Source organism: Gasterosteus aculeatus, chromosome 10 (assembly GCF_964276395.1).
Source record: "Gasterosteus aculeatus chromosome 10, fGasAcu3.hap1.1, whole genome shotgun sequence".
In the NCBI taxonomy this organism is placed as follows: domain Eukaryota; kingdom Metazoa; phylum Chordata; class Actinopteri; order Perciformes; family Gasterosteidae; genus Gasterosteus; species Gasterosteus aculeatus.
Genome location: NC_135697.1, coordinates 8,409,250 through 8,423,101, shown reverse-complemented (window position 1 = coordinate 8,423,101; position 13,852 = coordinate 8,409,250).

The window sequence follows — 13,852 nt, the reverse complement described above, 5'->3', positions numbered from 1 at the left end:
GTGCTTGGTGATCGCCCACCTCGTCGAACCGGCAGGTTCATGTGTGTGTGTGTGCGTGTGTGTGTGTGTGTGTGTGTGTGTGTGTGTGCGCTCTTTCTGTGTTTCTGTTCTGTGTGTGTGTGTGTGTGTGTGTGTCTAGCAGTGTCTAGACGTGGTTTCCTCTCCTGTGTTTGTCTTTCTCCTTAGGCCAGCTGATCTCTTCAGCCAGGAATGTTACTGCTACTGCCGCCATACTGTCAACACACTCTTTCTCTACAGCTTTCCCTTTTTTCTCGCTCCCCTTTTGACTTTCTACTCATTTTTCTCTCTTTCCCGATCTACAAACATCTGCCGTGCTTAACTCTCTCCCCTTCTCCTCAGTCCTTTATCTCCTGATCTACCCTCTTTTTGTCTTGCTTTCAATAGAGCAGATTCACAATTTCTCTCCCTCTCTCTGTCCTAAAAGGCCTGGAATACCTTCACTTCTACTTCACCGGGTTCATCCTCCTTAATGCTTAGCTCCCCCTTCTCCCCCTCCCTCTCTTACTTCTCCTCTCGCAGACAAAGTTGTCCTTCACTAGATGACTGCTGGCAAAGAAAACGGCACACCTCATGTGCATGTGCTCATTTATAGAAATACTTATACCTTTGTAAGACCTTGTTTGAATGTTGTGTGTCTGTGTGCGTGTGTGTCCACCCTGTCATAGCATAATGTTTGGACACCTCAAAGAAAAACATTAGAAACAATGATCGTAATGTATAACCCATAAGAAATGTTTATATTTGCTTTAGTTTATTTTGACACAAATGAGGCAAAATTAGGGGAGAACCGAAAAAGGGGTCATTAAGAAACGACCAATTCACACTGTTAAAATAACTTTAGAACATAAAATACCAAATAAACTGCAACCACTGGAAGCCTTTTTCATTTTGGTGGTTGCTATAATCTTTCACAGACCACCAAGGATCATAATGTTTGATAGAACACATATATTAGGGAAGTGAGCTTTGGCCTCTGCAGTGGTTGATTCTTCATTTTTGGACCAAGCAACAATCTGTATTCCATGAGTTAAAATTAAACTACAAAACAGCATTTCAAGCATTTCTTCCCTTATTTCTCTCACTTTTTTTGTTTTTTTCCTCTATCACTCCTTACTCCCTTTTTATTTCTCACCTTCCTCCTGACTCTTGATCCTGACTCTCCCGCTGCTTATGAATGAATCATGAAAAACCTCCTTTCATCCCTCTTATTCCTTCTTCACTAAAGACACACACTTAAATTACTTTCTACCTGCTCTCTCTCTCTCTCTCTCTCTCACACACACAGACACACTTGGCACTAGCCACACATCTCCCCCAAAATGGGGATGGATGTTAAAAATAAAAGACAACAAAAGATGAATACAAAAGAAAACGTAATTGAGGACTTGTAACCCAGAATTTGACTCCGGCCTTCCTGAAACAATATGAAGAGAATTAAAAACTCCTATAAGAAGTTCTAACAGCCGTCACAAACATAACTTAAACACTAGCCTGACCTTAACCACAGACACAGCTTTTTCTCCTCCATTGCAAAACCCTTCCCCAATTAAATGGTCTTTGGACGGAAATGTGTCCCCAAAGATAGCCAAAGTGAGGAAACACACACACACACACACACACTTATTTCAGTCTCTAACCATCTGGTTAACTTATCAGCTCTTTCTCTCTCCCTCTCTAACAGTTGCCTCAGCAACCAAAGCAAACAGCAGCTGGATGCTGCCACACAGTACAAAGCCTCTCTGTCTTTCTCTCCTTTTACTCTCAATGTCCTCCTTTCAGTCCCGTATTCGCTCCATCTTTTCCTCCTTCCCTGCATCATTTCTTCCCTCCCTCGCTCCTTTCCTGCATCCCAACTCCTTTCTCCCCTTCCTGTTTCCCCCTTCAGTCTTTTCCTCTCTGCCTCTCCAGTCAACATTACTCCATCTTGCTTAACTTATTCTATCTCTCTCTTACTTCCTAAGTATTTTTCTTTTCTCTCGTTCCTCTTTCTCTCTTTCCTTCCTTGACTGTTTTTCTCCCGAAGGCTACTCTGCCTATCAGGCTTCTAAATTGAATTTCTGTTTCTGCTTTTGACATGAAATGGAGAAAGAGTTATGGTTTTCACACAGAGCGAGAAAGCGAAGGACTGTATGTGTACGTGATTCTATGTGTGTGTCTGAGTGAAGGAGTTGGATGAAAAGTGTGTGTGTGTGTGTGTGTGTGTGTGTGAGCAGATCATTAGCATTGATCTCCGCTGTGCTTCCGTCCCATTTTTTTCTTCACATTTCATAATTTCTGTCCTTACATTGAGGAGACCATTTCGGTGGTTGGCTTGGTTCAATGAGCATATCATTGTTTCTGGTTCTGTTTCTGATTCCGCTTTTAAAAAACACAGAAGTATTGGGGTCCTGGGTGAGGAACCCGACACTAAGTTGTTGCAGCTGATGCAGTTTTGATGGATACAATAACGATTTCACACCATCACAGGGAAATAGCAGAGTATCAATTAATTTACTTTTATTGCATGATCATGTTTTGAGAAGATAGGTTTGTCTAACATGACATATATATATTTTTCGTGTGTGTGTGTGCGCGTGCGTGCGTGCGTGCGTGCAAGTGTGAAGTTTATTTTTGTTGAATGAAAAACAATAGAAAAATTGATCTTCTTTACTAGTAATCCATTTTAGAGCAACTGGTCATTGCTTTCCTTTGCAACAAACAAAAGTGGTTTGTAAATGTTCTTTTAAACTAAAACGCTATAAATATTGTTGTTGGTCTGCATTAGCACGGCGCACCTGAGCAGACCTTTAGGTTCAGCGTCATACAGGCACAATTTTCTTCCTTTGAGACTTCAAAATTTGTATAGTTTCTTCCAGTGGTCACACTGAATTTATTGCAGGTAACAGTCTCACATTGAACCTGTTCTCTGGTGAAAGAGACAAGAGGAGTGATATGAGCATATCTGCAATTCACATTTGGTACCACTATTGTTGCTGCACTGCACCACTGTGTTTTGCATATTTGCATGTGCAAGTGGGTGGTTTCTGCACTGCCCTTGCCCCGGGCAGTGTACGTGCATGTGATGGATGCGTTAGGTCAGCGTGTTAATCTCTTCGCTAATGTAGATGAATTGTCAGCAAACCAAGCTACACAAAAAGTGACAACATACACCCACGCACAATCCTGTTCACGAAAAGGGACGTACGCACACGTGACTATAGATACATTTTCACTGTAGCAATGCTGGGTGAAGGTGAATGTATTTGTACATGTTTTTTCAAAGATAGAAAAAAAGCAAAAGGATCCGCTTTTCTTTTTTTCAGTTATTTCGCACTGTTTCCTTATAATAAAAAATACAAGAGTGTGCACACGCTGCGATACGTTGCTGTTCTCCTCAGTCGAAGTTCACCAACTTTGGGATGTGGAGACCGTGCATTCGTTACGGCCCACGGGAGTAAGTCTTAATTTGAGAGGAGACTTGCGGCTCCTCCGGGGTGAGTAAGCCTGTCGGGCAGTCAACAGCTCCGCTCGACTGCACAGAGCTGCCAAACGGGCGTCCTGTCACCTGTTGATGATGCCACAGAAAACCTCATCAACACCCCCGTTTGCTCTGTTTAGTGACGCCAGGAGTCGCCGGCTCTGAGCCAGTCCCTGCAGGCGAAACCCCGACCCTTCACGTTGCTCAGCTTTTCGTTTGCTGGTGAACAGTGAGTCATCTTTACAGGCCGATTTTAAACTCTTACTAGCACTTACATTGACCACAACCATTGACAACAAATATTATCTCAAGAAATCTGGCTGAAATTCTCAAATTGATCTCACGTCAATCAATTGGTTGGGTGCCGTTCTACGTTTTACCTTCAAACGTTGTTTTTTCGACGCTCTTCGGTGATTCCTCTTATTTTAACAGCAAGAAAAGCCAAATGAATCCCTTTTCAAAGAACATGAGAACATGAGCATCAAAATGCATGAGCTGCGGTGAACGTGTTTTTGAATTAATGTAAATTAGCTTATGAAATATTGAAGCCTTTAACAACGCACCGGCTGAAAATGGGGAAGGAAAAGAGTAGCAGCATCAATATTTCTATCGATTTGTATCAATTGCTCCTTTCCACATCCTCTATTCTTTCATTTTGCCTTCCTTGCTTTCCCCTCTTGCTCCATTTCTCTCCCTTCTTCTGTTGATTTTTCTCTGTTTTGTGTGTGCATTTAATTGCTATAATTATTCAATATTGGAATGTTGAATAAGGCCGGATTCACAGCAAATCAGGCGTACTAAGGCCAGTCCTTCCACACGTGTGATTACGTGTTCACGCCGTGATGGCGGGTGCAGCAGCAGAGACCGGAAAACTAAAAATTGTCTTGGAGAAGCACAAGCCAAAGTCGCGCCGTGGTGGTCAATCACGCAACCGGCGTCCCAGAGCTGTAAAACGGGCCACGAGGAAGAAAGACTGTATTTGTTGTGCAGCTGCTTGGTGTTACATTGACTGTAAGTAAGTGACACTCTAACACGCAACGCCTGATTTGGTGTGAACGCAGGCGTATAATGATTCAGAAGGCTGTTGGTAAAAGGGAAAGAAAAAATGGAGAATAGGAATCTTTCCAAGTCGGAATTGATATGATGAAAACCAAAATAATTTTCATCTCGCTGTGATGTTTTACAGTACATGAATATATTTTAATTTTGTATTTAGTTTTATTGGCTTCCTGACGGCTGCTTTTCAGACTTAAAGAAGCAAAAAACTGGTCTCTTTTTCTACAAATTCAAGTTGGGCATCTGCAATTTGAACTTTTTTTTTTTTCTTTTGATTTAAAATGACTGCTGCAAGCAGGGTGTTGTGTTCATTTGGTGAACACAACACCCCTCTAATTTACATCTGTTTACCAAAAAAGTCTAAAACTAAGAAACAACCCAATTAATCTCCTAGTTTATTTATTTATTTTCCCAATAACATTTTTACATTGTGACTTAAATATTTATTTCCCTATAAGCCGTAAACCTTAACTTTAATCATTATCTTTGTCTCTTGTCTTTTCCAAACCTCATTGTAACCAGCTTAAATGAGATTCATAACTTATTGAGGAACGGTGGAGACTAAAAACATGACCCAACCTGACACACGAACACATACCTACAGCCCAAAGGCCATGAAGAAGTGACCATTGGTCGCGACAGCAAGATGACAGAGCAATATATTCACCGACAATCCGTGCTCAACTTGAATGACCTACACACACATACTACCTGACCCATGTAGACCCATACATGCATATATGCAGCTGTACATCCTGTAAATAATGTAAATATCTAGGTACATGCTTACCGCATGCTTTCCCTCCTGCTGTGGGAAAGATAGATCAGCAGAGTATCAGAAGGAGTGTCTAAACTTCCATTGTGAGCCACCAGTTGTCTCCTCATGTATTTGCTGCTGCAACGTAAGCAACCCTCTGCCTCTCTGGTGAGGCTGGCTTACTGAAACCTTGGGCCTGTGAAGCACCTGGAACACAGTCACGTCTCAGATAATCGCTTTTGTTAAGCTTTATTACCGTGTTTTGGGTTTTAGCCCAATTTTAACTGGCCAGCTGCAGCAATCTGTGTTTGATGCTGGTGGACAACGCTCGGTCATCTGCATGGAGCAGGCTGTCCCCTCCAAGAGACAGAGGCTTCTAAAGGAAATGCTATTTCTTTGTGATTGGTCTAGCTGCACAGCGAACTAGTTTACATAAACAGTGCATCGTTTTAGACTTTGGCTTGGCTGCTCTCTTCGAGTGGAGACTTGACCAAGAAGAATTTTGTTTCCATACCACAAATAATTGCAACATGAGTGCAACATGCCAAAAATGATTGAAATACCTCAATTTTCCTTAAATCTGCAGAGATAAAGTTTTTGTGTGTGTTGAGGGTGCGATGTGTGAAGACGCGGTCAGTTGCGTAACGTTCATGACACATTTTTCCTCAAGATGTGCTCATTAAGGATGCTGATCCGTCCGTTGCTGTGAGGTCTCAACCCCAGCGTGACGGCAGGAGGCCACTAGGGGGAGCCAAAGAACGCGTCCTCCGGAGTCAATCACCGGAATTCTAAACACCTGCGAGAGAGAAATACCTATAAAAGCAGCCCGACGCAGCGGGCAGGTTGTGAGGTATTGAATGTACACTTCTCTGCTGAACCGCTTTTTTGATTATCTACCCCTAAACCCCTTAGAACCTGTGACTCGACCTTCCGCCTGCCTCTGACCACGAACCTGCCTATTCCCCTGGACCAGAACCATCTGTTGCCTCCCGCGTTGCCGACCTACTGCCTGTCTTCGGAATTCCCACTTAGATTTGTCCCGGAACATAGTTACTATCTGTCCTTTAAAAAATAAAGAAAGATTGGAAGCTCTGATCCTGAGTCCGAGTCTCCTTCCAGGGTCCAGACGTGACAGAATACCTCACCAGTATTCAAATGGAACCATCGGAGCTCCAACTTCGGCTCGCCCAGCAGGAGGAACGAGTTGAGGAGCTATGCCAGCTCCTACGCCAGTCCGCCACACCGGCGGTTCAACCCGCCATTCCTGCGGCATCCACCGGACCCGCCCCGATGGCTATGCCGGGAAAGTATGATGGCTCTCCTGGCAAATGCCTGGGATTCCTCATGCAGTGCGGGATGTATATCGCCCACCACTCTGCAAACTACCAAACGGAGAAGGACAGAGTCGACTTCGTCATCTCCCTGTTAACAGGAAGAGCCCTCGATTGGGCAACGGCCCTCTGGTCAGCGGGAGCCCCAGAACTTCTGTCTGAGCAACATTTTCAAGCACAGTTTAAAGAGGTGTTTGACCACCCCATTACCGGGAAAACAACGGGAGATTTGCTGTGCGAAATCCGGCAGGGCTCGCAAACGGTGTCAGATTACGCCCTGAGGTTCCGGACCCTCGCCGCTGGCAGCGGGTGGAGCGAGACCGCACTCCTGACCATCTACCGTCGCGGTCTCCGTCCTGAACTCCAGGCCGAACTGGCGTGCCGAGGGGATGTCACCCAGCTTGGCGATTACATCCGAGTATCCATTAGCGTGGGACACCTCCTCGAGTCCCGACGACCCCCGCGAGCCGGTTTTCCATCAGAGCCCACCTTTCCGGTAACACCTCCTCTGGCCGACGAGGGACCGGAGCCGATGCAGTTAGGTCGCCTGCCCCTGTCTCCAGCGGAGAGAATAAGGAGGATCAGGGAGCAGTTGTGCTTGTATTGTGGCGAGGCGGGACATCTCCTTCGGAACTGCCGACTCCGACCCCCCCGTCAGAAGGATGGCTGGACCTACACCTCCGCCAAGGTAGGACTGTCTCCAGTGTTAAACATGTCACGTCAACAACTAACCCTACCTACTGTTTTATCGTTGGGGAAAATGAAGCAGGAGGTACGTGGGTTGGTGGACTCGGGGGCGGCAGGGAATTTTATGGACCAACACTTGGCTCACCGTTTATCTGTGCCCCTCATCCCGGTGCGTCCTCCACTCCGAATCAACGCCTTGGATGGGCAGCCCCTGGGCACCGGAATGATTATGCACCAGACGGCTAACATCACTCTGCGGGTCGGAGCGCTGCACGAGGAGGACATAAGGTTCTTCATAGTGTCCTCTCCCCGGGAGCCTCTGATCCTAGGACACCCGTGGCTTGTGCTCCATGACCCTGTGATTTCGTGGAGACAAGGTGAGTTACTGACCTGGTCTCCTGAATGTATGTCCAGATGTCTGAACGTCACCTGCCGAGCCACCTCGGTGGAGGCAGCCACGGCTACAAAGACCCAGGCAGTACCCCCCTGCTACGAGACACTCCAGGAGGTATTCAGCAAACAAAAAGCCGCAGAGCTGGCTCCCCATCGACCATGCGATTGTGCTATCGAGCTGCTGCCAGAGGGACCGCTGCCGAGGGGTCGGATATACGCGCTGTCCCTACCAGAGGAGGAGGCCATGAACCGGTACGTCGAGGAATCCCTGCAGCAGGGCATCATCCGCCCCTCCACGTCCCCGGCCGCTTCAAGTTTCTTCTTCGTGGGAAAGAAAGATGGAGGGCTCCGTCCGTGTATCGATTACCGGGCATTGAATGCGATCACAGTGAAGAACCGGTTCCCTCTGCCCCTCATCCCCGCGGCCTTGGAACAGGTAGGAGGGGCAAGCATATACACTAAGCTTGATCTCCGTAGCGCTTACAACTTGGTGCGCATCCGGGAGGGCGATGAATGGAAAACGGCTTTCCTGACGGCAAGAGGGCATTACGAGTACCTGGTGATGCCTTACGGGCTCACAAACGCCCCCGCAGTATTCCAAGCCTTTATGAACGAACTCTTCCATGACATGATAAATCGGTTTCTTATTGTGTACATTGACGATCTGCTCATTTACTCCCACAGTATGGAGGAGCACGTCCAGCAGGTGCGTTTAGTGCTACAGCGTCTGCAGGCCAACCAACTCTACGTGAATGCGGAGAAAAGCCTGTTCCACGTCTCAACGCTCACCTTCCTTGGATACGTGCTTTCGCCAGGAGGGGTCGCCATGGACCAAGGCAAGGTAGACGCGGTGCACAACTGGCCTACACCAAACACCGTAAAGGAGCTCCAGCGGTTCCTGGGGTTCTCCAATTACTATCGGAGATTCATCCGGAACTTCGGGGCAATGGCTGCTCCACTTACCGCCCTTACGAGCCAGAAGAAAGGCAAACTCCCATGGTCTGACGCAGCCCAGAAGGCGTTCGACACCCTTAAGCTGGCGTTCACCTCAGCTCCCGTGCTGAACCAACCGGACCCCGACCGCCAGTTTATTGTCGAGGTGGACGCCTCCGAAGAAGGGGTCGGGGGTGTTCTATCCCAACGCACGGGGAGTCCCCCCAAGGTGCACCCATGTGCGTTCTTTTCAAAGAAACTGTCCCCGGCGGAAAGAAACTACGACGTGGGCAACCGGGAACTGCTAGCCATCAAACTCGCCCTGGAAGAATGGAGGCATTGGCTAGAGGGAGCTCGGCACCCCTTCATGGTCCTGACTGATCACCGCAACCTGGAGTATCTGAAAGGGGCAAGACGGCTAAACCCGCGTCAGGCCCGGTGGGCCTTGTTCTTCACGCGCTTCCAGTTTACCGTGTCGTACCAGCCCGGAGAGAAGAACGCAAAGGCGGACGCACTCTCACGACTATACGGGTCTCCGGCGTCTATGGGCGATCCCGAACCCATCCTACCGGACTCATATTTCGTCGGCCCCATCCACTGGGAGCTCGAGTCCGTCATCCAGGACGCGCTCCGCACAGACCCAGCACCACCTGACACCCCTGCCAACCGGGTCTATGTCCCCGCATCAGTGCGACCTCAACTCGTCCAGTGGAGTCACACCTCGTTGGGATCAGGACATCCAGGCATTACCCGAACCACTCAGCTCTTGTCCCAGAAATACTGGTGGAATTCGTTGGCCCCCGACGTGCGGGACTACGTGCTATCCTGTCCGGTCTGTGCACAAACTAAAACCCCCCGTCAACTCCCCGCCGGGGAGTTAGTACCGCTGCCCACTCCCCAGAGACCGTGGTCCCATGTGGCAGTGGACTTCCTCACCGACCTACCGGCGTCAGAGGGGTTTACTACTATTTTAGTATTAGTCGACAGGTTCTCTAAAATGTGTCGCTTTATACCCCTGTGTAACCTTCCTTCAGCCATAGAGATGGCAGAGTGTCTGTTCCTCCAGGTGTTTCGCCCGTTCGGCCTTCCAGAAGAAATCATCTCAGACAGAGGTCCTCAGTTCACGTCTCAGGTCTGGAGGGCGTTCTGCAACCGGCTGGGAATAAAGGTGAAGCTGACGTCCGGATACCATCCAGAGACCAACGGCCAAACCGAAAGACTCAACCAGGAACTGGGGAAGTACCTTCGTGGTTATTGCTTACAACATCCACATGATTGGTCCCGGTACGTGGCCTGGGCAGAATACGCACAGAACTCTACATTCCACTCGTCATTACGATTAACCCCGTTTCAGTGTGTGCTGGGATACCAGCCCCCATTGTTTCCCTGGGACACTAGGCCCGGTCCCGTACCGGCCGTAGAGGACTGGTTCCAACGCAGTGGCGAAGTCTGGGAGACCGCCCATCGTCACCTCCGCCAAGCCGCCAGCACGCAAAAGAAGTTCGCAGACCGACGACGCCGGCCCGCTCCCAGCTACCAAACGGGTCAGAGGGTGTGGCTATCCACGAGAAACTTGAAGCTGCGTCTGCCCTGCCGGAAGCTGTGGCCACGATACATCGGACCATTCAAAATCACCCATCGCATAAACCCGGTAACCTACCGACTGCTTCTACCTAAACATTATCGAATCTCGTCAGCATTTCACGTGTCTCTTCTGAAGCCTGTCCATGCTAGCCCTCTCCATCCATCTCTACCGACACCAACGCCACCTGCCCCACTGGAGATAGATGGGGGTCCGGCATACGCTATCACGGCGGTGCTGGATTCCAAACGTCTGCGGGACGGCCTCCATTACCTGGTGGACTGGGAAGGATACGGCCCTGAAAAACGATCATGGATCCCGGCCCGGGATGTCCTCTCCCAAGAACTAATAGAGGAGTTTCATCGGATGCGCCCGGATCGCCCTGCACCTCGCCCGCGGGGTCGCCCGCCGTCTACAGTGGCTCGACCGTCAGGAGCCGGCCGTGGAGGAGGGGGCTCTGTGAGGTCTCAACCCCAGCGTGACGGCAGGAGGCCACTAGGGGGAGCCAAAGAACGCGTCCTCCGGAGTCAATCACCGGAATTCTAAACACCTGCGAGAGAGAAATACCTATAAAAGCAGCCCGACGCAGCGGGCAGGTTGTGAGGTATTGAATGTACACTTCTCTGCTGAACCGCTTTTTTGATTATCTACCCCTAAACCCCTTAGAACCTGTGACTCGACCTTCCGCCTGCCTCTGACCACGAACCTGCCTATTCCCCTGGACCAGAACCATCTGTTGCCTCCCGCGTTGCCGACCTACTGCCTGTCTTCGGAATTCCCACTTAGATTTGTCCCGGAACATAGTTACTATCTGTCCTTTAAAAATAAAGAAAGATTGGAAGCTCTGATCGTGAGTCCGAGTCTCCTTCCAGGGTCCAGACGTGACAGTTGCTTACGTTGTTGCTTAATAACTTCCCCAGACTGTGGCTTGCACATCTACCTCGGTAATGACTCAGGTTCAATTGTCTCCGCTCTTATATAATCTGGATATAATCCTTTTGACGGCAGAATCTCGAGGAAAAAAAACTGCCCAGCCGAACGCTACGCTGAATAGCAGCATGCAAATCGGTTTCGGTGCTCATCAGCATCTGCTCAGAGGCGTTTCAGCACCTTCGTCCTCGTCGCCGGTGCAACACACGGCAATGTCAAGTAGGTTGTGATTTGTTCAAATCCTTGTTTGCAGTTAAGTCATTTGAATGTGCAGGAAGGCCGGTGATTCCAGTCCTGATTGATGGTGATGCGAATTGAATAGAACAGTTTGAAGGCTAAACCTTCAAATAGTTCCATTCAGTCGTAAACATGAGACAGCAATGTGCAATTTGTAAGCCTCTAAAATGTTTTGCTCTGTCCATCTCTGTTGCCCGGTCTCGGTCCCAACGTTTTGTCCAACCCGCGTTTGAGACAGAAGAACAAGGCACTCTGTGTAAGAAGCACCAGACTTTCAGCTAACTCCATCCGCAGCAACGTTAATCGCTGTGAGCAAGATGTTTAGCTAAAGTCATGATCAGGTTAAACAAAGGAAATCAACACCATATTTACAATGTAAGCTCAGAAGAATATCTGTGGTATTTCAAATGTCACCGACCGCTGTCAAACACATGAAGAATTTTAAAGATTACATTTGTAAATAGTTGTTAACCATTGCAATGGCAGTACTTTCTTGTGCTTGTTGGTTGTTGGAGCCTCATTCAACATGTCGTTGCCCCCGAGAGATTAGCATGAAAGGAAATGACCAACCTCCTCTGAGATGGTGCTCATTTCAAATGACATGATGATATTAATAGTTTTATCAAGGTTTTATTGGTTATAAGATGAATTTTTTGCTTCGGCCAACTGATAAATATGTTCTTGTTTATTACCACAGTAAACTGTATGTTGTTCATTGCCTCACACAGTCTGTTTCGGCCTCAGGATATTTAAAAGGGTAGAGTTATTTTAATTAATCTAATCTCCCTCAGCCTTCATCTGGGGCCATCGGCCTCTTTTACAGCAAGAACGTAACCTTTTCAATCTGAAATGGTCTTTAGCAGCAGGCTAATTGTGTTAATAAAGGGCGGGCTGGTGGAGCGTTGGACCTTGGGTGCATGTAAAATGGGTTTTTGGCAACTTGATTGCATAGAAAGTCATAGGAAGAAAAATGGCTTCATTTTTGGATGCCCACTTTGATTCAGGACCACCTTTCCCTCCCCATAAAGTGCTTTCAGTTGCCCATCGATGTCGGGGGAGAACAACCAGAAACATGAAAATGTTAATCATCCTATTTTGTGTGTGTAAAACAAATGTCTATGTTGACAGTGAACAGCTTGAAGATGCATTTGCTTGCTGGTTATATTGATTAAACATGTAATCCTATCAGCCTCACTTAAGCAAATAAACTACATGAAAATCATTTTTATGAAATATTTGAGTATTTTTAGTATACGGAAGCTGGAAATAAAAGTAATTCTCACACAAATTCTGACATCTTCTTCATTCATATCCAGCTGTTCAATTCTGTCTTCACAATTTAGTTAACACTGTATTGCTTCTATCGCTTCTTTTTCTGCCTCCTCCTCGCTTTCATTACCTGCTTTAACTGCTCCCTTTATTACTGTTCAAGGTACAAAGTAGTTTGAATGCAATACAAAGAAAGAACGAATACATGGCGTGAATTGATCTTGAATACTCATGAGGTGGATGATGGAAAAGGAGAAAGAAGGAACTGCACGAATGCATGTTTTCCATTTAAAACTATCAAGCCCACATTTCCAGGAGGTCGGGAGAACATTTTACTTTGATACCGGAACTACATTGAAGGAATTGTCACATGATGTCAGCTCACACATACAGATGAAAGTCTTCCTCGGAGGGAACAAATTAATTTGGTTTAGTTCATTTATCTGTGCAGCTGAGTTGTTAGTGGGGAACGATTCTGTCACACAAAGCAAGCAAAACTCAATTCTAGTTCAATAATTCAATTAACCTTGCCACAGTCACTGTCTCTAGCTTCAGTAATACTGTAATTATCAAACTTAATGAGAGATTTTCAATGAGAAAGAACAACTGAGAACAACAGTCGACGTATTTAAAACAAAAATGAAATTGTGAGTGAGTGAGGAAAGCGATCGGGAAGAAAATGAATGAATGGGAAGAGAGCGTGAAAGACGCATGGATGCCATTTGTCCTCCGACAGTCATTCCATCGCTTATTTTAGTGTCAACACAAAAGAACTTCTGGGTTAATTTTTCAAACTTTTGTTCGACTTTGGTTGTAACTGTGAGACTGCGGGAGAAAGAATCTGTGAAACACCTTCAGTAAAGCATGAACAGTCAGCTTTCATATCTCCAGAACAAAAAAAAGCACTTTGTCTCCTATTGTCATAAATTAATAATGACGGCATGAATAGATAACGAGGTCAGTTCCCTTTGATCAACTGGAACAATCACATTTAGAGTTACCATTTCACTCAATTATGTTGTCCCGCTCCATTTTATATTTCGGATTCTGATCTCCATTTCCCTCATTCTTTCTCCAATCTCTCAACTCTATTGAGTTAGTTTAATTTAACTATATTCAATTAATCTCAAACACGTTACCGTGGCCACAACCGTTCGGTTTGCAGAGAGGCACGATCTCTCTTGGAAGCCAAGAGGCTC